Here is a 26,959-nt window from a genome sequence, read left to right as displayed (position 1 = left end):
CACCCAGGTGTTCCTTCAATTTAGTGAACAGATGATCACTGGGTGCGAGATCGGGGATGTGAGAGGGATGGTTGAAAACATCGCAATGAAATGAAGTCAACAACTCTTGTGTTGCATGAGTGGTATGTGGATGCGCATTGTCATGAAGGAGACAGATTTCTGCCGTCAGCATCCCACAATGTTTGTTTTGGATGGCTCTATGAAGTTTCTTCATGGTCTAACAATATATTTTGTACCCATTTTGTCACATGCTGTCTTGACATTATGTCCTCTCACAATGAATTGCAGTGGCATTCAATCCCTTAGGATTTAGGTAGCATATTGCTGTGCGAACATCACACTTGGAGAGAAATGGAATGAGGATGCTCATTTCTAACCTTCATAATGCCAGTTGATGAGCTACTGAAGATTGGCACTACTCATTCGCTTCTGCTGGTTTCCTGCTACACGGCAGTGATACCAACTTCTCCCACGAAAATTCCCAAGAATTCCCAACTTACTCCTTGTCCAAACTGATATTATATCCCACTGTATTAACTTTCCTTTACTGTTTTTATATTATTGTTTTTTATTGTGGTATATTATTTTTATTTTATTTTTATTTTAATTCGAATTATTATTTTGCTGTATGCATTTATTAATTATTTATTTATTTACAGCGTTTATATTCTGCCCTTCTCACCCCGCAGGGGACTCAGGGCGGATTACAGTGTACACATATATGGCAAACATTCAATGCCAATTTTTGACATACAAACATATACAAACATACACAGAGGCTATTTAACTTTTTCTGGCCGCCAGGGGAGCTGTCGCTTTCATCGTCCATCTGCAACGCTGATGAAGCACTTCCTCATTTCCCGCATGCTTCCCCGCTGGAATGCTTTGCTGGAGTCTTCTTTATGGCCTCATAAATCAGTTAATTTAGCCTCCCCACACTTTTTAAGGTGGTACCTAATTTTCCTACTTGACAGATGCAACTGTCTTTCGGGTTGCAAAGGTCGACAACAGGCTACACATAATTGGTTGGAAACCGACTCCAACCCGGGCTGGCTTCGAACTCATGATCTTATGGTTAGAGTGATCTTAATGTAGCTGACACTCAGCCAGCTGCGCCACAATCCTGGTGCATTTCATTTGTTTATTGTATTCGTCGAGCTTGGCCACGTTAGCCACCCTCAGTCCCTGAGGGGAGATGGTGGCGGGGTATAAATAAAGTTTAATAATAATAATAATAATAATAATGTGATCCAATACAACAGCCAGCCAACCTTACTTTCTGGATAACCCTCGTACATCTTACACGCATAGTTTATATTAGGGCTGTCCAACCACGGAAAAATTTGTTTCTAAACTCTATTCGTTTTTAGGGGTTTTTTGCGTTTCGTTATTTAAAAGAATTCCGAAATTTTTCTTTTAAAAAGTTTGATATTTATGACATTTCGGAAATTACGAAACAATTTTGAAACAATAACGAATCGATTCGTTAATGGCAGACGCGATTGCGCAATACGCTAAAAAACCCTCCAAATGGGACAGGGGGAACTTCTGAAGCTTCCCTCTCCCTCTGTTGTTGACTGTTGGTGTGATATTTTTTTTTTATCACTGATAAAACAAACAACGACTATAAAACTTGCACCAGACATACGGAAATAATAACGAAATAATAACGAAATAATAACGAAACAATTTCGAAACAATAACGAAACGAATTGGAAAAATTCGTTTCATTTTTTAGTTGCTCCTGAATGGTTCAATATCGCTTCGTTATAAAAAAAAATGAATTAATAACGAATTACGAAATTAACGAACGAAACCGCCCAGCCCTAGTTTATATGCCTTATACATTTCTTGTTCTTCTTCTTATTTACCATTTATTTTCCGGACCTAATTCAAGGTGCAGGTCTTGATCTACAAAGCCCTGAAAGGTTTGGGATCCACCTACCTACACGACCGTATTTTCATCTACGAACCCATGCGATCTCTTCGATCTTCTGGAGAGGCTCTTCTCTCGCTCCCACCCGCATCTCAAGTGCGACTTGTGGGGATGAGAGAGAGGGCTTTCTCTGTGGTGGCCCCCTGGCTCTGGAACTCACTCCCTAGAGATATTAGACAAGCCCCCACGCTAGCAATCTTCAGGAGGAATTTGAAAACCTGGCTATTCCAAAGTGCCTTCAGTGATTGAATGTAAGAAACTCCCTGACCAAACTTTGCACTAAATGTCCTTAGAAGCACTTTATTTATGGTTCGTGTAGTTGAATCCTCCCTCATTCTCGAATCTTCATCCTGATAATTTACATCATCCTATCTCCCAGTGTTTTTAAAAACTTTAGCCTTGAATGTGGTCTTGCCCAGTGAAATCCCCTGTTTTTAATTGCTTGTATTGTTTATTATATTTCTTTGCATTTTACGTATTTTATTTTCTGGTATGTTTTGTATTACAATGTATGTACTGTATTATGGGCGTGCCCTCATGTAAGCCACACGGAGTCTCCCTGGGGGAGATGGAGCAGGATATAAATAAAGTTTTATTATTATATTATTATAATTTTACATACAACATTTTAATAACATTGTGCATGAAGCAAAGTATGTCTCTATCTTGGCCACCCGTGTGGACAATTTTAGGTTTTGGAATATTTCTGGTTTCAAAATTCCAGATAAGGGATGCTCAACCTGTATTTCGACGGAAGCATGCGTAGGCTCTTTGCTAACATTTTAGGCAATTTATTATATGCAGTCATAGATATATGATTGTACTCCCTTCACAGACAAGTCACTGTCTGTGTATTGTTTTTAAGAGAAAAGGGATGCTCCACCCGTATATGGAGCGGAGGCTTTCCTCCAATAGATTTTATCTCTAAGCCAGGAACAAGTTGCGCCTGTTCAATGCTGCCTACATTTTGCCTATACTCCTACATATCTTCCTCTAGGAGTAAGTTTTAAGAAAATCTGTGGGATTAATTTATGAGCAAACATAAAGACTCTGGCAATAATTCTATTTGGTACTACTCCCAAGCAAATGATGGGACACTAAGGGAATTAGTGACTCACAAGTCTGAAGTTCGGTTTTCCCAGTCACCAGTTTCCTTTTTCAATAACCCCACTTTTTATCTAAGGATCTCGGGGCAGGCCTGTCTTGTTGTCATAATAACCCCGAGAAGTAGGATAGTGTGTTTGTCTGAAGCAGGAAATATTTAAATAAGGCGATTTAAGGAGATCTATAGTAAACCACCTCTCATCTACACTCTCCTATATCTCAGAATCTGTTTTGAACTGGATTATATGAGTCTCCACTGCCAGATAATCTGGAATAAGCAGATAATCTGGGATCAGATCCTGTGATATAAGGCAGCGTGGAAGAAGCTGGAATATTCCTTGCCTAAGAAAACTGTGAAATTCAACATATAATAATAATAATAATAATAATAATAATAATAATTTTTATTTATACCCTGCCGCCATCTCCCCAAAGGGGACTCGGGGTGGCTTACATGAGGCCAAGCCCAGAAATGCATTACAATACAGTAACAAAAGAACATAAGGCAATATCATAATAAAATAAAATAAGACAAGCATAAAATATAACAATATGTTCTGTCTACTTGATCTTTATGAAACAAATTGCATTTATTTCAATTTCAACAGAAAGGAGGAAACCATGAAAATGAGCAAAATCTGGCTACCAGTATTAAAAAACTCTAAAATTACAACAGCAAAAAAGAGGGAAAACAATCAGGGACAGCTAATCACCTCTCAACCAAAGATTGCCCTAGGCACTGCCAGGCCATCAAGGTGGTCAGTTGAAACATTCACACCTAGCTCCAACAGACAAGAGTTCTTTGTCCCACCCTGGTCATTCCACAGATATATAAACCCATTTTCCTAGTTCCAACAGACCTCACTATTTCTGAGGAGGCTTGCCATAGATGCAGGCGAAACGTCAGGAGAGAATGCCTCTAGAACATGGCCATACAGCCCGAAAAAGCCTACAACATCCCACTGCTTGGACTGTGTCCCCCTGCCTGCCTGGTGTCGTCCCACTCTGCGACGCTATTGGCGGGAAAGTGGCCCAAGCGAGGCTGAGGCGGCCTCTGTTTTGCGACTATTGTGAACTAAGTGTTTGTCGTCGCCGCCCGCTCGCCTGCCTCTGCCCGCCTGGACGCCTGGCTGCCTGCCGACTGGTGCTGGGCGGCCTCGCGGGCGGGAGGCGGGGCCGGCGGACGTAAGATGGCGGCGCGCGATGACAAGGCCCGTCACGTGGGGGCGCCCTCCCCTTCGCCTCCGCTGCCACTCGGGGCCCCGCGTCGCTGAGATCCCGGCCTGCCTGCCTGGCTGACAGGCGGACACACAGAGAGAGGGGCAGGAGAGCCCCACAGCAGCGCTCCTCTCCGCGCCCACAGGCCCACCAGAAGCCAGGTAAGGGGAGCCACGGGCCCAGCCTCCCCTCCTTGGCAGCTCGTTCCCTCCAAGGGCCGCTTGGGCGAGGGACGCGGATGGACGGGGCTGTGAGGGGGAGCCGGATACCGAAGGAGTGAGTGGGGCTGGAGGGCCTGCTCTGAGCAGCAGGAGGGAGGGAGGGAGACACCTGAAGCATTGCCAGCCCAGCTGAGAGAGGGACAGAAGGCCAGGGGGCTCCCTCTTTGCCTTGAAGTCTGCAAGAAGCTGAAGGTGAGGGAGGTGGAGGGAATATCTGTCTGTCTATATACACAAACAAACACGCACACTATCTCCCATCCCCCAACATGCATATAAACATGTCAAACATACAAACACATTTGTGTGTGTATATATACATGTATATGTTGAGTTGAGGGAGGTGAGGATGCATATATATAGAGAGAGAGAGAGAGAGGGAGAGAGAGTTGAGGTAGGTGAGGATGCATATATATATATGTGTGTCACATTTGTGTATGTATATAGATAGTTAAGAGAGATAAGGATACATAAACATACATGCATATGTCACATTTGTGTGTGTATGAATATATATATATATAGAGAGAGAGAGTTGAGGGAGGTGAGGATGTATATATATGTGTGGTATATATATATATAGAGAGAGAGAGAGAAAGAAAGAGTTTTGAGGGAAATAAGGATACAGATACATACACATGTGTCACGTGTGTGTGTATTAATATATATGTAGAGAGAGAGTTGAGAGAGATAAGGATACAGATACATACACACATGTGTCACATTTGTTTGTGTATGAATATATATATATATATATAGAGAGAGAGAGAGTTGAGAGAGATAAGGATACATAAACATACACTCATGTGTCACATTTGTGTATGTATGAATATATATATATATATAGAGAGAGAGAGAGAGAGTTGAGGGAGGTGAGGATGCATATATATGTGTGGTATATATATAGAGAGAGAGTTGAGGGAAATAAGGATAGAGGTACAAACACATGTGTCAGGTTTGTATATTTATATGTGTGTGTATATAGAGAGAGAGTGAGTGAGTGAGTGTTGAGGGAGGTGAGGATGCATATATATGTGTGTCACATTTGTGTATGTATATATATATATATATAGAGAGAGAGAGAGAGAGAGAGAGTTGAGGGAGATAAGGATAGAGGTACATACACACGTGTCAGGTTTGTGTATTTATATGTGTATGTATGTATGTATATATATATATATATATATAGAAAGAGAGAGAGAGTGTTGAGGGAGATAAGGATACAGATACATACACACATGTGTCACATTTGTGTGTGTATGAACATATATATATAGAGTGTGTGTGTGTGTGTTGAGGGAGGTGAGTATATATATATGTGTGTGTGTGTGACATTTGTGTATGTATATATATAGAGAGAGTGAGTTGAGAGAGATAAGGATACAGATAGATACACACGTGTCACATTTGTGTGTGTATTTAGAGAGAGTTGAGGGAGATGAGGATTCATATATATATGTTTATATATATGTGTGTGTCACATTTGTGTGTGTGTATGTATGTGTAAATATATCAAGAGAGAGTATGTGTGTCACAGTTATGTGTGTATATAAAGAGAAAGTTAAGGGAGGTGATGATATATATATATATATATATATATGTGTGTGTGTCATGTTTTTGTATGTAAGTATGTATATATAGAGAGAGAGAGAGCAAAAGAGAGAGTTGAGGGAGGTGAGCATACATATATATCATATCTGTGTATGTATGTGTATATATAGGGTGAGAGAGAGTTGAGGGTGGGGATACATATATGTGTGTATGACACATTTGTGTGTGTGCATAGATATAGGAAGACAGAATTGAGGGAGGTGAGTATATGTGTATATATATGTCACGGTTGTGTGTATATATATATATACAGAGAGAGAAAGTTGAGGGAGGCGAAGATACATATATGTGTGTGTCACATTTGAGTGAGTACGCATATATATATAGAGAGAGTTGAGGGAGGTGAGGATACATATATATGTGTGTCACATTTGTGTGTGCATATATATATAGAGAGAGAAAAAGAGAGAGTTGTAGGGGGTGAGGATACATATATATGTGTGTCACATTTGTGTGTGTATGTATGTGTATAGATATACAGAGTGAGAGAAAGTTGAGGGAGATAAGGATATGTATATGTGTGCGCGTATAGATACTTCCAGCTCCCTTAAATATATATACCACACTGAATCCCCACACACACCTCCCCCTCCCATACCTCAATGTGTGTGTGTGTGTGTTTATTAATGAATTGGATCGAGGGCTGTATATATACACATCTTTATATTGGGGTATGGGATGAGGAGGTAGGTATGTATATGTGTGTATAGTATGTATATGCACACAAACACACATACTCCGTATCCCAACTTCTGTAGATATATACACATGTGTGCATACACATCTTCATTTTCTTCACCCCAACTTTTTTTATCTACACACTCCTACCTCTCTTACCCACAACCTATATATAGGCAGTCCTTGAGTTACAAACAAGATACGTAGGTTCTGTAGGTTTGTTCTTAAATTTAATTTGTTTGTAAATCGGAATAGGTACATGTTTTAAAAGTGTAACACCACCAAATATATATATACATATTAGCTTTTGATTTTATAGGGAAGGGTTAACACACCTGTGGTGCTTGTTTTGCTGTCTGTGCCCCTGTTCAGAAGATTTCTCCTCACTTTCTGTCCCTGTAATCATTGCATTTTGACAAATTTGGCTTGTTGTGGAAACAAGGTTGGTGGTAAAGCTTCACTGGAGACACCCTTTTCATCGTGATCACTCTTTCAGGAGTGAATTCCCATGTGAGGGATAGATTTCTCTCACTTCCTGTTTTTTCACCCCTGTTCGCCAATTCTCTCACACCAGAAGTGACTTGCAGTTTCTCAAGTCGCTACTGAAACGGAAAAAAACAAAACAAAAACCCTGTTTGTAACAATGAGTCATTTGTAAGTCAGATGTTTGTAACCCAGGGACTGCCTCCACACACACACATATATAGTTAACCAGCACCCATGGGATCGGTAGATGGCAGATAAATGTTGATTGAGAGTTTCTGTTAAAATAGGCTTAACATAATCATACAATAGCATACCATAAACTCTGTATTGACTTGATGGTAATATTGAAGTACTGTAATTAAAAGCAAACTAAGACAAACTTAGCACAGTTTTACTGTGTCATACTTGTAATATAATTTTTATTTAAAGTATTAGTTCCTCAAAATGTTTCGCCAGTTGTTTGAGATTAACAGTTCCTTGAGTTCTGGCTAATTGAGAGTCAACTGTACATATGTACACACCCTCAACTCGAATGTATCGATAGATAGATATATAGATAGATGATATGCTAGGCACAGACATACACCACTCTCACCCCAACTTACTGCATACTTCAAGAGAAAGCCAAAGCACATTGTGCCGTTATATAGCAAACCGAAGCTGAAAGAGAAGAAATAAGAGGAAGAAAGGAAGAGGGAGCAGCAGTACAACCAAGAGAACATGTCAGGGGATGGTGGGTATAGGCAGGGTGGTGGTGGTTGATGGTTGAGTGAGTTGCTGTGATTTAAGCTGAGAAGGCAAAGATTGGTGATGTGGAGAAAGCATTGCTGGGATGTGGACATCCGTACAACCCAATATTTTGTGAGATTGGATGTGACAGTTTAAGGGGACAACAGGTCCTGTGCCAGTCTGGCAGGACCACAGCATTGAAATTCTGGGGTGGGCATCTTGGGCTGGGTCTGTTTAGGTTTACATGAAAACTCACTGGGTGACCCTGGACAAATCACACAAACTCAGCCCCAGAAAACTCTGTGGTTGTTTCGCCTTAGGGTTGGCATAAATTAGGAATGACTTGAAGGCATACAAAAACAACAATAAAGTCCCACTGAGTTCAAAGGGGATTACTGTCGAATCTTTATGAGATTAGAGATCAGATGGAAATCCGTGGCAAGGAACAAACAGAGAGGTCAGTGTGATGCAAAGGCTGGGCTGACCAAGTTGACACAAACTCAAGGTATGGTTAAAGTGTAAAAATATATGATGAATTAGGACAAATGGCATGTGTATATGTATGTACCTTCAGGTTGCACATCCATTTATAGTGAATTTCATAGAATTTTCTTAGGTAAGAAATATTCTTATTTTAGAGAAAGTATTTTCCCTTAAAATATAGCTAATGGCACCTGGTATTTGTTGGTCACTCCCATCTAAGTACTAACCGAAGCTTGTCCTACTTAGCTTTCAAGATCAGAGACAGTCTGGTGCTTTTAGAGTAAATACATAGCATTACTGACTTGCCCGCTTTGCTTGAGTTACATATGTATCTGAAGAAATTGAATTATATACACAAAAACTCATACAAAATATACTGGTTAGTGTCAAAGGTGATTCTTTCATAAAAGTGATTCCTTCACATTCTCACTTAACTTTTCCATTTTGTATGATATCTATATAAATAAAAATGTAATGCCCGTTTGTGGGATTAGCATAACTTAAAAACCATTGGGTGAATTGACACCAAATTTGGATCCAATACACCTATCAGGCCAACGAGTGACCATCACTCATAAAAACACTGAAAAACGCAGCAGAAGAGACTTAAAAAGCAAAAAAACAAAAAAAAAAACACAAAAAAACCACATTACAATGCACGGGCATAACCACATATATACACATATACATAAATACACACACATATATACACACAAAACACATAGACAAAGACTGGGCCACAGCAACGCGTGGCAGGGGATGGCTAGTAACATATAAAAATGAAACATGATGTTTTCTAAAAGGCTGCTGAAATCTTGGCTGAGATGAGTTTTGAACTAATTATTTAGAACTAGAAGATGATAAGTGCTGTTATTGGAAGTAAATATTTGGGAGGAAGCAGTCAAGTATATACTGGAGCGGTCAAGCATATTGATTACATTAGGGTGCCAATGTCAAGAGACTTTTTTAGTCTCTTGAGGTGCCGTGGTGAATATAGTAACATTCAGGTAAACGATCACATAATTAAGTGATAATGTATTGTGTTCTAAAGGTTCTTTATTCAGGTTTTCTTTTCAATCTGTAGTGTTTTGAATTTCATCGCATACAATCAATATCATTTAAATACATACCTCGGCATGGTCTTTTAATGTTTGTTAATTAATTAATCAGTAAAGACATAAAAACAGTCTTGTAGAGAACACTCTATTACTGTGCGTAATCTAGCACATAAAATATTATTCCATTAATGCAATGACAGTGATTGTTACACCAAGTGGGAGGTAAGGCACAATGTTCACAGAAACAATGTTTTCACCCAAAAAGGGAATAGCTATCCGTAGTTTTATTCCTTGAAATGATGTTTCTGCTGTCAGTCTTCCGGGGCCAATAAGCTATCCTCAGGAAACAAAGTAATGAGGTATATACTTTGAAATGAAGTTTGGCGGCATTGTGTTATGCATTTGGAGCTTCTTTAAAGCATCACTGTGGGTGGCTCCATCCTAGTTACGAAGCCGGTTGAAAACATTTGTAGGAGAGGCCTGCATTGAATAATTGTTGGCATCGTTTCAGTTACTTTTATAGATGTATAAACCTGGACATAAAAACATCCTTCAGTGCATCTTGTGTGTGAGTAATTTAATCTAGAAATTGTAAGGAAACTTCCTGAAGGAGGCATAAGAAGAGAGCAGTAACTCAGAGTATTAAACACGTTTAACATGCAAATAGTCATGCATTAAATTTCTGTCATCTGCAGATAGAACTTAAAATAATAAGAAATACCCAAAAGCTTTAGGATCTTCTGCCAGTACAGACAGAAAGCATTTATGTATTTGATTTATTTCCCATCCTTCTATTAGGATTTAGATCAGTGGTTGACCAGGGACCACTTCACCAGGTACCACTTTGTCACTCTCCAACATTGGTACCAAAAGGGTTATAAATCAGTTTTTGGTCAACTTTAGATTTGGTTTGGTTATTTGGGGTGCTGATTCAGAAAATTGCATTGGATAGACTACCTCAGCTCTAGTTTCTGATACAGGACATTTGCTATCCAGCAGTCGCTATCTGCTCGCCCATAGAAAATCATATTTAATAAGCTTCTGCACCATAAGAGGGTTTCATGAGACCAGTCACTCTCGTTGCAACGGTGTAGGAATGGCGAGGCTGCAGACCGTATTTTAGATCTTGCGGACCACTAGTAATTCATGGAACACAGGTTGGGAACCACTGGTTTAGATATAAGGTGGTTTCCAGCCTAACAGAAAAGGTTTCACAGTAATTCATACAAACATGAATTAAATTGTATTATGTAGCTAGCCATCTCCTGCCATGTGTTGCTGTGGCCCAGTCTGTGTATATGTGTTTTCTATGTGTATATCTGTATATATGTGCTTATGCACATGTTTTGTAATTCATTTTTTTTGGCTTTTTAAATTCCCTTCCTCTGTGTTTTTCTGTGTTTTTACGAGTGATGGTCTCTCATTGGCCTGATATGTGTATTCTGTCCAAATTTGGTGTCAATTTGTCCAGTGGCTTTTGAGTTATGTTAATCCCACAAACGAACATTACATTTTTGGGTTGTTGTAGGTTTTTTACATTTTTATTTATATAGATTAATAGAACATTTGTAACATGAATTAATACCATATAAATAATTGAAGTCTAGATTCAGCTATCAATTTTAAAGCCCCTGATCCTAACATTAGAATGCGTCCCAGTTGCCTAAGGCCTTCCTGAATAGAGAGGTCTTTACCTGCTGGTGGAAGGATAACAGGAAAGAAGTCAGTCTAACTTCCTTTGGAAGGATGTTCCATAATCTGGGAATTAGGTTCACAAAGGTATTTCTTTATGTCTGCCTCACATGTACTTCTCCAATGTAGCACACAAGTTTCTGCAGGACTCAAAACTTAAGCAGGCTTTGCATAACCTAGACTCCAGTTCTTTGGGTTTTATGGTTCATAGCCGTCCCATTGAATTGTGCCCAGAAATGTTCCAGTAGCCTACAAAGTTGTTGTAATAGGAATGTGTTATGTTCCCTGCAACTAACCATGATAAACACTATCAACTTAGATGGCCCATTTGTCTGATTCTGTATAAGGCAACTTCCTATATTTCTAACCATCTCTATAGCAACACTCCAGCCTATCTGAACATTTGCTGAGGTGATGGGAACAGCGCCTGTGCCTTGCCTCAGTCCCCAGGCAAACTAGGACTCACTGAGCTGCCAGCTATTTACACAAAATTGGGAGCAGTTCAGGGACTCGTTTTGCAGACTGTCATGTAATTACACATGTTTAATAGTGGTAATAGTTGAGTTCATTTCTGTATTTAAATCATTTGCATACCCTGTATATAAGGTAATCCCCAATTACATGCTTGTCTCTCATATTTATTAGAATGCGCCCCATTTGCATGCATTGATTTTGAGTCTATTCACACATTTCGTTTCTTATGTGAACACTTTAGGTGATTTTAGTGTGCAAGTGAAATAAACCTCCACTATGTCAATTAAATGTGATGAATGTTTCCAATGTTACATAGGAACTTCAGGCGAAATGTGAGTTACTCACACTTTTGCTGCTGCATAAAGTTTTACCTGAATATTCTATTTATAGAAACAGTAATAAGTACACTCTTGAAATTTTTTTTGGAAATATGCAGTATTGTTGTTGTTTGTCTTCAAGTTGTTTCTAATTTATGTCAACCATAAGGCAAACCTATAGCAGAGTTTTATTGGCTGGATTTGTTAGGAGGGGGTTACCTTTGCCTTCCTCTGAGACTAAGGCCCTTTCTACACTGCCATATAATCCATATTATCAAATTAGATAATCCAGATTATCTGCATTGAACTGGATTATGTGAGTCTATACTGCGATATAATCCAGTTCAAAGCATATAATCTGGATTTTATATGGCAGTGTATAAGGGGCCTAAAAGAGTGTGACTTTCCCAAGGTCACCCAGTGTGTTTCCATAGCTGAGCTGGAATTTGAACCCTGTTCTTCAGAATCAAACCACTACACCATACTGGCTGGCCTCCTTTGATTGTTTATTTTCTATTTTATGAGTATTTATAAACTAATATAAGCCAAAAGTTTAAAAGCAATACAACAATATGAAACACAATCATACATAATTAACAAATTAATGTACGGTAATTATGGGAAAATTAAATATGTTAGTCTTTTGAAAAAAGTAAACACCTCTTTTATTATATTATATTCATGGCTGTCCCATGAATTTCATAGGGCTTTCTTAGACAAGGAATACTCAGAAGTGGTTTTAACAGTTTCTTCCTCTGAAATATACCCTACAGAACCTGGTATTCCTTGGTGGTCTCCTATCCAAATACTAACCAGGGCTAACCATTATTATCTTCTAAGATCAGACAGGATTGGGTGCCTTAGAGCAGGGGTCCTCAAACTAATGCCCAGGGGCCAGATACAGCCCTCCAAGGTCATTTACCCGACCCTCACTCAGGGTCAACCTAAGTCTGAAATGACTTGAAAGCACTCAACAACAACAAAAACAATGCTATCTCATCAGCCAAAAACAGGCCCACACTTCCCATTGAAATTCTAATAAGTTTATATTTGTTAAAATTGTTCTTCATCTTAATTATTGTGTTGTTTTAAAATGTTTTGTGCACTACAAATAAGATAGGTACAGTGTGCATAGGAATTCATTCATTTTTTTCCAAATTATAATCCGGCCCTCCAACAATTTGAGGGACTGTGACCTGGCCCTCTGTTTTAAAAGTTTGAGGACCCCTGCCTTAGAGTGCTTAGAACCATCTTTGTAGTGGCCTGGCAAATATAGGAATGAGACTGGTTCAGGCCGAGACACAGCTTTGAAAAGAACAAAGATAATATGTTTAATACAGTGTTTAAGTATATGGATATGTGATAACAATACATAGATTTCAGGATAATATATTGCTGAAAGAGAAAATGCTATGTCTACAAGGTATATAGAAGTCACCTTTGGTTCACTAAACCATACACTTAACCCTATAGCCTATTTTCTCTGTCCTTCTTCATTCCAGCCTGTACACAGAGATCAGGATTTCTGAACTCTAGTTATCTCTCAGGTTTGCTCTTGTTTTGATTTTCTTTTCATCTGACAGATGTTGAGTACTCTTGGTGAGGAGCTAAGTTTTCATTCAGGTCAGAACCACATTGTCAAAAACTTGTTTTAGAGTCTCACCTGCTTGCTTACTGAAGTCTGTTTCTTTCAGTTTTTCTAAAGCTCCCTGACTGTTTCCCCATCTTTCTTATACAATGTGAATTCAGATTTATCTTTCCTCCCACCTCTTTCTCCACCTCTTTCTTTATCTCCCTGTTCTGTCTTGCTTTGTCTGACTGCATCTCAGACTTCTGACAGTGCTGGAGACTTGGCCTTTCCCCTCCTTTTGCTATCATATGACCGAGTTGCAGGACCTTTTGCTCTTTCCCTTTATCCAAGGGTCAAAATAAGTTGTTCTTAATCACTCCAGAACACTGCTCAGCGTAACCCCTTCTAATGCTCTAATTGAAATATATTTTTGATGTTCACTTTCATACAGCTAACTGCCAAAGGTGCTGCCCTCTGTAGTCACTGTAACCAAGGTTCCTGTTAAATGGAAGTAGCCATACATTGTAAGTTTCACAAAGGTTTGAGACATGATCAAATACATGATGTCATGTTCATTTCAAGCATAGTGTTTGTTGTGTGCCTTCAAACATTTTCCAAATCAAGGCAACTCTATCATGGGGTTTTCTTGGCAAGTTTTGTTGAGGAGAGGTTTGCTATCACCTTCCTCTGAGGCTGAGAGAGTGGTATTTGTCTAAGGTCACCCAGTGGGTTTCCATGGTTAAGCGGGGGTTCCAAATCTCAAACAATGATGGTTCTTTTAACCGTAAAGCATCCTCCATATCACCAGTTAGCAATATGAACCTCAGCTATGTTTTTTCTCAGCCATATTGTTTGATATTGTTTACAATTGTGGTTGTTTTCATATTTTATTGGATGTTTTTAATTGTTGTGTTCTATTTGTAATTTTTAGGCTTGTCCCTTGTAAGCTGCCCCGAGTCCCCTTGGGGAGATGGTTGGCGGGTTATAAAAATAAAGTTATTATAATATTATTATTATGACTAAAACAAAAGTGAGAAGCCACACACTGCAAAACTCATACTTTGGTGTGTGTCTTGAAAAGAAAGGAGGACAAATTAACGTATCTCCCTATGTTCTAGTTCAGCATGCAAACCATCCTTTTGCCCATTTCTCCAATGCAAATTTTAACCTGGGTTAAGCCTTCCACATGTGCTGGGTTCCCAAGAAGATTTAGGACTTCCAAGTGGGCTGGCAGTCCTCCATTCTGGATGATAAGTTCTTAACTGACTCCTTTTAGATAAACAGTACTATAAAATACTTTATTTTGGATATGTATGTTTGTATATGTATGTACTTTCAAATCATCTGTTGACTTATGGCGACCCCATGAATTTCATAGGGGTTTCTTGGGAAAGGAATACTTAAGGGTTATTTTTACCAGTTCCTTCCTTTGAAATATAGCTAACAGCACCTGGTATTCATCATCAGTCTCCCAAGTACTAACCAAAGCTGATCCTGCTTAGATTTCAAGATCAGACAAGATCTAGTTCCTTTAGGGTATTCAGGCAGACAGGTACTTTGCATATGCAACAATATTTTTATAGCTTTTTTGAACTCTTGTTTTCTATTACTATTTTAAGCAGGCTGTTCAGACATCTGTCCATCTGTAAAGTTGCTTAATTGGGATAGAACTATTAGTGTTATGTATCAGTTCAATAAAATTTAGTTTGACGTTGCCTTAATTTCCTAAACCATCAGACTAATCACGGATAATCCGAGTGTGAATATATCGAACTGAATTTAATTAGTTAAAAGTGATAATAAAAACTTGCAGTCTCCTTTTAACTGTCTTTAAGGAAGAAAGAGTGCTTGAGCACGAGACTACTGTGTTTTATTAATACAGAATATTTCCTCAGTCCTATAAGAAACTGCTTGCAGTGATGTCCTCAAGAATTTTCTGCAAGTATTTTCATTAATATAATTCTACATCCAAACATGATATCCTGATCATCATGTCCTTCTTTCCCTTTTTGACTGATTGTTGTCTATTTCTCCCTGTTATACTGTATGATCCCATTATATAAGACCCTTCCTATGTTCCAGTGAAAATGTTCAAAAGTTTAACTACAAGTTATTAGAACAGAAGCAATCTTAAAAGATTCATAAGATATTCTGAGATGGTTGGGAAGATTCATTTATTAATTATAGGAATTTGCAGTAGTTTGAACAGTTCATTACAAAAATGTCTTGAGCTGGTGTTTAAAAATTCCTTATTATGTTTTCTCTAGTTAGTATGTTTAACTTTCTCTTGCATTGCAGTGATGCATTGATGTGCTTACTTAAGAAAAGATGGGGATCATTCATTGATCAGTGATAATGAGGGCACTAGTTGATGAATCTATACTGACAATGGTTGTGCTCATATTGATGTGATACAGTAAAGTCACACCTATTATTCAGACATAACAGTAACATAGATTGGCTCATAACTTGGATGATCATTAGAACCTATGGAGATTAATTCAATAATTATTATGGAACATATGAAGAAACAAACGAATCCAATTTTGGAAGACAGGTGGAATGGAAATAATACACACATACCTTTAGTTTTTGATTTTCAAAGTGATTTTCTATAACACTGGATATTAGAAAGCTGTGTTTGTTGGCTGTGTAATCTGAAATTTATTTAAAGTATTATATTAAATGTTTAATTCATGTTTTTGGTGTGAGTAGTACCTGCTACTGGCTTCTAGTTCTACAGTATTGAGTATTTCTAGATGGCAGGAAACTCTTGTATTCTCTTATGGCCTGATAACATAAAATTGTTCACAGCATCTTTCTGCAATGCACTTTGATCCCCTACTGTTGAGTTGGCATACTATGCAGACTTCTGGCACAGTCTTTCCTTTCCTTTTGTGTAATAACTTGCCATATTATTGAACAATTTTTCATCTTCTGCCAAACCAGAAGAGGCCTATTCATATACAGAATCACTAATAATGGGTATGAAATGTTCTTCATTTCTACCACTTCATTTCTACCACTTGTAAACATGCTTTCTTAGACTCCTGGGCACGAGAGCTTAGCATACTCAGATACTCTCAGCGGTGTCACAGCACATATTAGTATTTGAACACTATAACTAAGATTATAGCTCTGCTGGCTGAGAGAATCTGGGTGTTGTATTTTTCTATTCTACTTCCACTGTTGTTAAGGACAGTACAAATAATTGAAATGCACTCATGGTGTGATGCTATTTTTTCTAAGTTGGTCAGTGGTAATAAATTAATGTTCTGGAAACATAAATAAATTTGATTGCATAATGTAGCACGAGAAGTGCTAGTTGTGGAAGTTAAAACATCTAGCTGTGGAACTCTCTGTCTTGGTGTGTGGTGGAAGTTCCTTCCTTGGAAGCTTTTAAACAGAGTCTGGGTGGCCATCTGTCAGGGGTGCTTTGATTATGCTTTTCCTGTATGACAGAATGTTGGACTGGATGGCCCGTGTGGGCTCTTCCAACTCTATTATTTTATAATGCTATGTTTTTTAATGTATATATACAGTTTAGTGGTAGAAAGTTGCTTCCTTTCTTGCGCTAACACATGTAATCTTGTGGCACAAATAAAGATGTCGGGTTTAACCCTGTTCTTTGTGCACATTGACTTCTGTTTCTGTATCTGTCATTAAACAACAATTCAGCAAAAATAGACCTGATTTCAAAGCCATTTTTTTTGCAGTGGAAATCTGCCTGCTCTTGTTCTTACTTATTTTTGTAATTGAGTAAATATAATCTGGTTTCTAGAACAAGAAGCAAGAGGTTCCTTGGCTGACAGTAGCAGTTAGTGCTCAGGATTGATATCCATGGTTCTGTAGCATAGAGTCGTGGACCATCTTTCTGTTGAGAGATAGTAAACATTTAAGCAGTATCTTAAATGTTTACCACCTCTTATAGAGCGTCTCTTACCATCTCTTAGGAAATTAGTAGATAATCATACAGGGAATGTAATGCAATTAGAGGCTCAGTTGTATTCCCACTGCTTAAACTATGTGTTCCTATTACCCTGTAGCACAGATTAAGCACCACTAATCCAGAAATCCAAAATCCAAAATGAGAACTTTTTTGCCATCAGCCCCCTACTCACTTCTGCCTTTGAGGTGGCAGTTCCTTCCATGCTTGTTTGAAAGTGTGTGGTTGATGGGCTCTCTGGAGATCTTCTGCACAGTATCAGGTCCCTTATATCCTCAGTGTCTCGCATCCTCTGTCTCTTTGTAGCCTTGTGTCTCATATACAGCTTAAGTAGCTGCTAATAAATGAGGCATGGGCCTGGATAGAGACCTGAGGATATGTGAATTGGTGGGAAATCTGGATTCAACCTGAGTACTATGCTTGGATTCCCACTATTGCACATGTATTCCAAAATACAATGGATAAATAAAAATCCAAAATCCAAAACACTTCAGATCTCAAACGTTTCAGATAAGGAATATTCAATAAAAGACAATAGGGTCCAATTTTCTGTTGGTGACGTATATGCTTGTAAGACATCATTTTGGACAGGAGAAAGGTCTCTTCTCTTGCACTTACAGTCTGTCCAAAAAATCTGTCAAACCTGACAACTGCAAAGTCCTATGAGGGAGGGGCTGCTGCAGTTCTTTCTTATCTGAGAGAAGGGAGGGGTATTTCAGACCATGAAAATCTGGCTACCGTGAACTCCAGTAGTAAATAAAAATTGGGTGCTTTCCATTGGAAAGCATACCCTCATTTTTTCTCCCCTGACAAAAGTGTGGCTGAATCCCTTCCCGCCTCCCTTCCCCACTGGTTATTGAGAGTAGCAAGGCCTCTGCTAGGGTTTGGCTGATTTTGGGTGGTGGGAAGATGCAGAACTGGGTGTGGAGAGCTACGTGCATATTTGGGATCTCAATAATTGTTTCTAAATGTGTAGCAGATGACATGACAGAGATTGTATAGCTACAAAAATATATATGGTGAATCAGGTGGTAACCTAAAGGCTTGACTTGAATTTATTATGATGTAATGAGATACCATAACAAAAAAAAAAGAGAAGGAGAAGGTGGACTGAACTAACTGATATATAGCATATATTTTCATTCACAGGACCAAATTTGGTACAAATATCCAATATGCCCTAATTTGAATACTGATGGGGTTGGGGGGTGGGTGGGTTGATTTTATTGTTTGGGAGTTGTAGTTTCTGAGATTTATATTTCACCTACAAAGAGCATTCTGAACTCCACCAGTGGTGGAATTGAACCAAACCTGGCATGCAGAACTCCCATAACCAGCAGAAAATACTGGAAGGGTTTGGTGGACATTGACCTTGAGTTTTGGAGATGTAGTTCACCTACATCCAGAGAGCACTGTGGACTCAAACAATGATGGATTTGGACCAAACTTGGCATGGATACTCAATATGCCCAAATCCCAACACTGGTGGAGTTTGGGGAAAATAGACCTTGACATTTGGGAGTTGTAGTTGCTGGGATTCATATTTCACCTACAATCAAAGAGCATTCTGAACCCCACCAACGATAGAATTGGGCCAAATTTCCCACACAGAACCCCCCATGACCAACAGAAAATACTGTGTTTTCTGATGATCTTTGATTACCTCTCTGACACCCCCTCGTGACTCCTCCAGGAGTCCCAACCCCCAAATTGAGAAATGCTGCCCTAAACACTTGTGCATTTTTGCTGATGTTTTGTATAAGATCCCTCACTAGGTCTGGTGCTTAGACCCCAAAGTGATTACTTACTGGTCAAGAAGATGTGTTTAGGGTTTGGTTAAGTTTCATAAGGTAGGATCAATTCCTCTCATTAATGCTTCAACAAAGGTATATCTAGGCAGAGATGTAGAAAATAAAAGTATAAATTTATTGTATTGTGTTGTGTTTTCCATTAATCTCTCTGTTGCCACCAGCTGGAAGGGCTTCACTAATCTCCATCTCTCCTATTAATGGATGAAATTCCTCCTTTCTCACCTCTGTGTTTATCAACTGCTGAAACCTCCTAGATACCCTTGTGGTTCATGTGCAAGACTTTACTCATCCTCCCACCAGAAACCACCCTATATTAACTGCTGACATTCCAGACGCCATGTCTGAACTCAGGCTCAAGTTTATAATACCAGAATAATGACTTATTAAATAGAAAATGAATATAAGATCACAGATTACTTATTTAAGACCTCTAAGTAGCATTTCTCACACACTCATCTCCTAGCTAATTCTGACCCTGACTAACACTCCTAGTCATTTAAATTCCTAAACCTACTTTACTAATCCCTCAACCTCACTAACAGACTTGCTAGTCTTTTCAAAATTCCCTCAGACATTCCACTGATCTTTCACCATTCCATTCACTTCTGCCCAACAGATCCTTATCTTATTACATCTGAGACAAAATGTAGGCCTGTAACTTTTCACTTGTCTTCCCCTGTATGATTTTTAACATTTTCCCTTATGAAGAAGCCATTGAATCGTTGAGAATTTTTGGAATTTTTGGAATATTTTCAAACTGTGGGTGGTTGACTCTGCAAGTTCAGAACCTGTGGATACAGAGAGCCAACTGTACTTTAGCATTCTATGCTATATTCAAATATATCTAATAATTTTCTATATATGTCCAGAATATCATATATCAAGTGCTGGGTCTGTGTTTGGTATAGTATAACACTTTAGTAACTCCTTCTCCTGAAGTTTTTCTGCACTCTCAGTTTCTGTTGTGATCTTGTTCGTGTCTGTCTCGAATAATTTATGTCTAATATGCCCTATCTCTAACTATTCCTCACAGGATGTAAACTGTCCTCATGTCCTTTCACAATTTCTAACTGTCCCTGTCTGATAATTTATGGTTTTATATTTGTCCCCCAATAGCTCCCTCTCTAGCATTTTAAAGACTGTCATTAACTGATTTTACTCAGGCCACGGAGGGTAATAATTTAACCCTTTTTCATAAGCAATTTCAACCAGTGATGGACAGGAAGGAGGAAAATGTCACTTGTCTTCATTCAGGCAAAATCTTTATTAATGCTTTTGCAGTTTCTTGACATGAGCCAGACAGGACTCTGTTTCTGGTGTGACCTTTCACTTGAGCAAACTGTGAAAAGAGATGAGTTCTCTTGCCAGCTGTCACTACCATTTAGCTAGGATGTCGAGGAGACCGGTAATTGTTAATTTAATTCTAAAACATTAAATTGAGATTGAAATCATAGCATGTTTGATACTCCTTGCCTTCTAGTCCCTAGGTATTGATCATATATTCTGACTTTCCCCCCCTCAGAATGGTAATGCTACCAAAATTGCATCTATATAAAAAAAAATGTATGCATCCATTCTTTCCTTACAAATCAATGTTGGTTTGCTGTATACAAATAGTAAACAAAAACATAACTAAACATCCAATACCTTAAGCTATGACAAATAGCAAAAAATGTTAGGAAAGTGAAATAGGGAAGGCCAGTTATTTGGAAGTTGGTACACTAATCCCTAAACAATAAGACTGTGAATCCTGTCTTATTGTTTAGGAATGGTTTGTTTATTCAGGCTGATAGTTTTTGTGTAACTAACCCCCAATGGGAAATGTTGAAGTATCCAGTAATTAACCAGAAGACAGGTGCAAGGTGTTGTAGTTGAACATGATTCTCTTGTTGCTCCTTGAGGAGTAAAGGATCAGAAATTAACTTTCAATATTGTGTTTCATATTCTGCTCGAAAATAGAACATTAAATTGAAAGTTGGATGTAATGGCAAGTTTTAGCTTCCAAATTACTTTAGTTTCTTTCACTGGCAATAGAAGCTAAGAGAGAGCAGGACTGCTCATGAATGATAAGCCAGAATTCTCTGGAATTCTGTCTTGCTGTTATATGTGAATATGGACACTGTGGGGGGAAGCCATACACATTGCTTGTGTTGTGCAGGTATGGAACTGCATGTTTTTGGATGCTTTGCATATTGGAGTAATGGTATTTGCAAATATCCAAAGAGTTTTGTGATTATTGCTCTGAGTTGATTAAAATATAATTGGATAGGTTTATTTGTGATTATTATTATTATTATTATTATTATTATTATTATTATTATTTTATTTCTTACCCACCTCTCCTCGTAGTTTGAGGCAGATTAGAGAATAATTAAACTACACAAACATTGTAAAACCACAATTACACATATTAAAATGTATTTCTATAAAAGATACATATTGAAACGTATTTCCATAAAATACATATTAAAATACGCAAAACAGAGATTATATTGAGCACTTGTTCACCCTTTTACTAAATTCACATAGACAAGTGGTTCTCAAACTGTGGATCCCCAGGTGTTTTGGCCTACAACTCCCAGAAATCCCAGCCAGTTTACCAGCTGTTAGGATTTCTGGGAGTTGAAGGCCAAAACACCTGGGGAACCACAGTTTGAGAATCACTGACATAAACGTTATGCTTAAGTGCTTTGTTGTTGCCGTTGCCATTTTCCTTTCTAATAGGTATGTGGAAAGGTACATGGATTTGTTTGGAAAAGTCAGTTTGAGAGATACCACTGCATTTGTAATTTATGTTATGATGCATTTTAGAGCAAAATTTGAGCAAATAGATACTAAGAACGTAAGACTGAAAAGTTGTATATAAAGTCTGTAAATGCAAATACAGACAGTCCTTGGGTCATCAACAAGATAGGTTATCTTGATCAGAACAGCTGTAACTCCAGCCAAAAATATTTTTCGTGACAGTTGGATTTTGAAAAATGTGGGTTGTTGAGGAAATATGAAATGGTGAAAAAGCTTCAGTGGAGACATCTTTCCTATGTTGACTATTACAGGAGTGAATTTCCCTTCCTAGGGGTAGATTTGCTCTCACTTCCTGTTGTCTCACCCCAGTTTGTAACTAGGAGTTCTATACAAGTCAAATGTTTGTAACTTGGGAACTGCCTGTACTAGAATAAGTTCAAATGAAACCTTGGCTAATAGAACATTTGCGTAATTGTTCCAGTGACAGAAGAGTAGTATATTTTTATTTTATTTCCAGCAAGAAGTAATTTACAGATACCTTTATTTATTTATTTTGTATCAAAAATAAATAAGTATAAAGCTAATAAAAATTGAAGGTGCACAAGTGGCTAAATATTTTTTTGACCAAAAACGGGCAATAGCAACCACCTTGTCTGTAGCCTCCAACAACTCTTCCTCTGTACATGAGGCAGGACATTGTAGACAAGCATACAGATGCGGAGTTGTCTATTCTGTTCCACACTTGCACAAGGTGGAGGATTCTTCTAGGTAGTGCCATTTTGCCAGGTTGTCTTTTGATCTTCCCACTCCACTTTTGAGTCTGTTCAGGGATTTCCAGGTTGCCCATTCTTGCTTTTGCCCCTGGAGACAGACCTTCATGGGTAGCCATCCAATTGGGACTTCCTGGTTTAGCTGCCCAGAGGGATACTCTTGCTGTTGCAGATACCTAATAAGATAATTAGCTTATTAACAATATCACACTCTTGTCCACTTTTGTCCATGCTTGGTGTGGGTATGCTTTATTTTTAATATACATTTTACTTTATCCCTCTCTGTTAAACAATAGTGTGAAAGCCTTTTAAAGCTGGAGTAAATCACAAGGTACAATCTTCCTAATGCCACATCCATCCCTTTACTACTATCTCCTGTTTTTAAACACGTGGCACCTAGAAAGTTAGTATACCAGGTTAAAGAAATATAGTTTGGCATACATTTCAGTACATGTTTTTCTCTATGTAAAGAGGTAAGTAGGGCATATGTGTGTTTTGTCATGAGCATACATGTAGTTCTCCAACCTGAGCTTTTGAAATTATACAGTTAGAAGATGATGTAATAATATGCAGTTCTTCACAGAATGCCGTGATCCCTTACTAATGTTGTTTTACAGAAAATATGTCTTGAGCCACAGACAATATATTACATCATTCAGCCTTAAAAATGAGTTGCATGGGTTCTTTTTAGTGATTCCAGTATTGCGATATCTAAAAAAGTGACATATAAAAGATTCAAAAACTGATTGGGTTACGTAGAAAGTGAAGAAACAGTTGCTTTATTCATTTAGTTAATGCTCTAATTCTATTTTATTCCAGAGTTATAAATATATTGTCAACCACATTTCGAAGCACAGTGACCTTTGGTCATTTGTAGTCACAATAACTAGATAAGGGAAGAAACAGCAGAGCAAAACAAATTTGTAACTGAACTACCTCAAGCTTGCTCTAGTTCAGCACTTCTTTACTTCTCCTAAAGGAAAGTATATTCCTTCTGCATGTGTCTCTCTGGGCCATATCCACACAGCCATATGAATATCAAGGGAGAAAATCCCACCACATCTGTTTTGGACTGGATTATCTGAGTTCACAATGCCATATATTTCAGTTCAAAGTAGATAATGTGGGATTTTATTCAGCTGTGTCGAAGAGGTCAGACACAAGGGATACATCTATGTGGCAAATCCTAGTAGTGGCTCTGCGGGACTTTGCTGATAGTCTATACTAGGCTGTTGCTTCTTTATAGCATTTGTCAGTGAAATGATTGTGATTATCATCATACTGCAACAATACCTAACAACAGCGGGCTATTCTACATGCTTTTTTTTTTTTTTTTTTTTTAGAAAAGAAGGATTTGATTAATATCTAAGCTACAAAGCTCGTACTTTGACTAGCTCTAGCAAAATCTCCTTGATAAGTAAAAGGGATATTTACTTTATCTCCTTTCATAAGTAAAGGGAGGTTTTGCTATGGTTAGTCGAAATAGCTTTGATCTTGATGCATTGTCCATAACATATTTAAATATTGAAATAAAAACTGTTAACAGACATTTATCTGATGGAGTGCTACTCTCTCACCACAAAAAGACTTCAGTTAGTTCACCGGGCGGCAGTTAGATTACTAACTGGGGCGGCATACAGGGAGCATACCTCCCCCCTGTTATGCCAGCTCCACTGGCTGCCAGTCCATCTCCGAGCCCAATTCAAAGTGCTGGTTTTGATCTGTAAAGCTCTATACTGTTCTGGCCCAGCTTACTTGTCCGAATGCATCTTCCCCTACATCCCACCTCGCAATTTAAGATCATCTGGGGAGGCCTTTCTCTTGCTCCTGTCAACAGCACAAATGTGGCTGGCGGGGACGAAGAGTAGGGCCTTCTCGGCTGTGGTCCCCTGCCTATGTAACACACTCCCAAACGGGGTAAGATCTGCTCCCTCTCTCCTGACCTTTAGAAAAAAAATTAAAATCATGGTTTTGGGACCAGGCCTTCAGACAATAGATGTATGCAGCTTTTTAGAGGGATAAGGACTTGATCGGTGACTTGACTGATGAGATTGTTTTGTGGTTTTAATGATTGTTTTGATGCTGGTGATGTACTGTTTTAATATGATTCATGTCTAATGTGTGGTTTTTACTATTGTAGTTGTAAAGCATTGAATTTTGCCATTATCTATGTGTAAACCACTTTGAGTCCCCCTAGCTGTGAGAAAAGCGGTATATAAATACTGTAAATAAAATGAAATAAAATAAAATAATTTTTATATAACTACTTTTCATTATACAATATATAGTATACATTATACATTATACAATATTCTGCTGCAGTCAAAACAAGATCTGCATGCTTTATGATCTGCTGATTTCCTGAATATTTTCTGGGGAAAAAAGAAAAATAATGTTTCCTTTGTATTATAACATCTGAAATGTTATGTTTATGTTTGGTGAGTTTATCAGGTTATTCAATAACCATGATTGTTAATGTTCTTTTCAAAAGACCAGACAAATATACTTGTCATGCACCCCATTGTGACATTATGATTTTAATATGGCTGGTGCTCTGACAATAATAACTGGAAACACAATAATATCATGAATGTAGCCTCACAGTATTTTATGTGTATACTAAGATATTTTTATATGTACCAAGAGCAATATGTTTCACGCTCAACAAAACCACAGCGAAATACAAGTAGAAGTGTCCCACAGAAGGGATTTATAACCCTTCTTTAGTGTGGGGTTCATTATGAGATAACAGATCTTGCCTTATAGAAGCCAAAACAGATATCCATTGTTTTATAGACAGTTTATGGAACAGATCCATAATGTGGATCTGTTCACTTGGGACTTTTATTCGTCTCTGTGGGGAGTCCTCCCCTCTGCTCCTTTCACCCCTTTCTGTTGTACATCTATTCGGTCCTGAAGGAAGTATCTGTTTAGTACTGCTTGCTGCTAAGCTTTGCTAACTGTGGTTTATGGTTATTATGAATGCCTTTTTGTCACTGAGAGAATAGAGCTATTTTTCTACCCCTGCTTTCTTCTCATGTTACAAATTAAAATTTCTACTGTAAATTCAACTTTTAAAAACTATCCCATAGAACTTCGATTGGAAAGCACGTACAAGTAGAAGTTTATAATTCATTGGCACGCTTAAATCTATTCGGTTGTTTTCACTATAAACAAATTAATAATGTGTAGTTTTGTGGATGATCAGAAGAGGTATGTGTCTCATCATTTTAAGAGGCATCTGATCAATCAGCACTAAAGTTAGTAGATTACTGGACCTTAGGTTAAATGTATTAGATGTCTGAATCATCTCTTCTTTCCAAATAGGCAATCTTCCACACTCCACCTCACCCTTTATAGATTTATTTATTTATCATGTCAGAAGCAAATTGAAGGTATAGTTATAATTTACTTAAAACACACACAAAGTAAAAAACTTGGCATTATGCGAAATGTCCTTTGACCAGAAGCTGGCCACTTGGAGTGCCTCTGGTGTCGCTGTAAGAAGGACCTCCATTGTGCATGTGGCAAGGCTCAGCTTGCATTGTAGTTGGTGGTCTGGTTTGCTCTTCTCTGCACTCGCATGTTATGGACTCCACTTTGTAGCCCCATTTAGCTTTGCATCTTGTGGTGCCAGAGTATAGCCAGTTCAGCACCTTCCAGGTCACCCAGCCTTTTGTGTGCCCAGGAGGTAGTCTCTCATCTGGTATCAGCCACTGATTAAGGTTCTGGGTTTTTGCTTGCCACTTTTGGACTCTTGCTTGCTGAGGTGTTCCTGTAAGTATCTCTGTAGATCTTAGAAACTATTCCTTGATTTAAGGCATTGGCATGCTGGTTGATATCTGAACAGAGGATGGGCCGGATGTCAGCCCTTTGGTCGTTTCATTATAGGCTGCTACTTCCCGACGGATATCAGGTGGTGCCATACCGGCTAAACATTATAATTTCTCCAGTGGTGTTGGGCCTAGACATCTTGTTACTTGCAGCATGCAACCCTTTATAGATTAAGGGGATGCTATAAAGATGTACATACACACCACTTTTTTTTAATCTCTTCTCACTCAATGATCATTCAAAGGAGTCTCTATATATGGAATTTCCTTGGGGATTCCA

General features: G+C 38.3%; 1 protein-coding gene across 5 annotated transcripts in view; it reads left to right on the top strand.

The window, feature by feature from the left end:
* Positions 1–4,254: 4,254 nt before the first annotated feature.
* The window catches only part of SGMS1 (sphingomyelin synthase 1), a 112,951-nt gene continuing 90,246 nt past the window's right edge, over positions 4,255–26,959 (top strand). For 3 of the 5 annotated variants that reach the window (XM_060768787.2, XM_060768783.2, XM_060768782.2), the window contains exon 1: positions 4,255–4,419. The gene's annotated coding sequence lies outside the window, so the exon portion shown is untranslated. Of the gene's footprint in view, positions 4,420–4,513; positions 4,535–4,581; positions 4,672–26,959 lie in introns of those variants that run through there. The other 2 variants (XM_067465714.1, XM_067465713.1) reach the window with 2 other exon arrangements.

Source organism: Anolis sagrei, chromosome 3 (assembly GCF_037176765.1).
Source record: "Anolis sagrei isolate rAnoSag1 chromosome 3, rAnoSag1.mat, whole genome shotgun sequence".
Classification (NCBI taxonomy): Eukaryota; Metazoa; Chordata; class Lepidosauria; order Squamata; family Dactyloidae; genus Anolis; species Anolis sagrei.
This window is presented reverse-complemented; position numbering and strand designations above follow the sequence as displayed.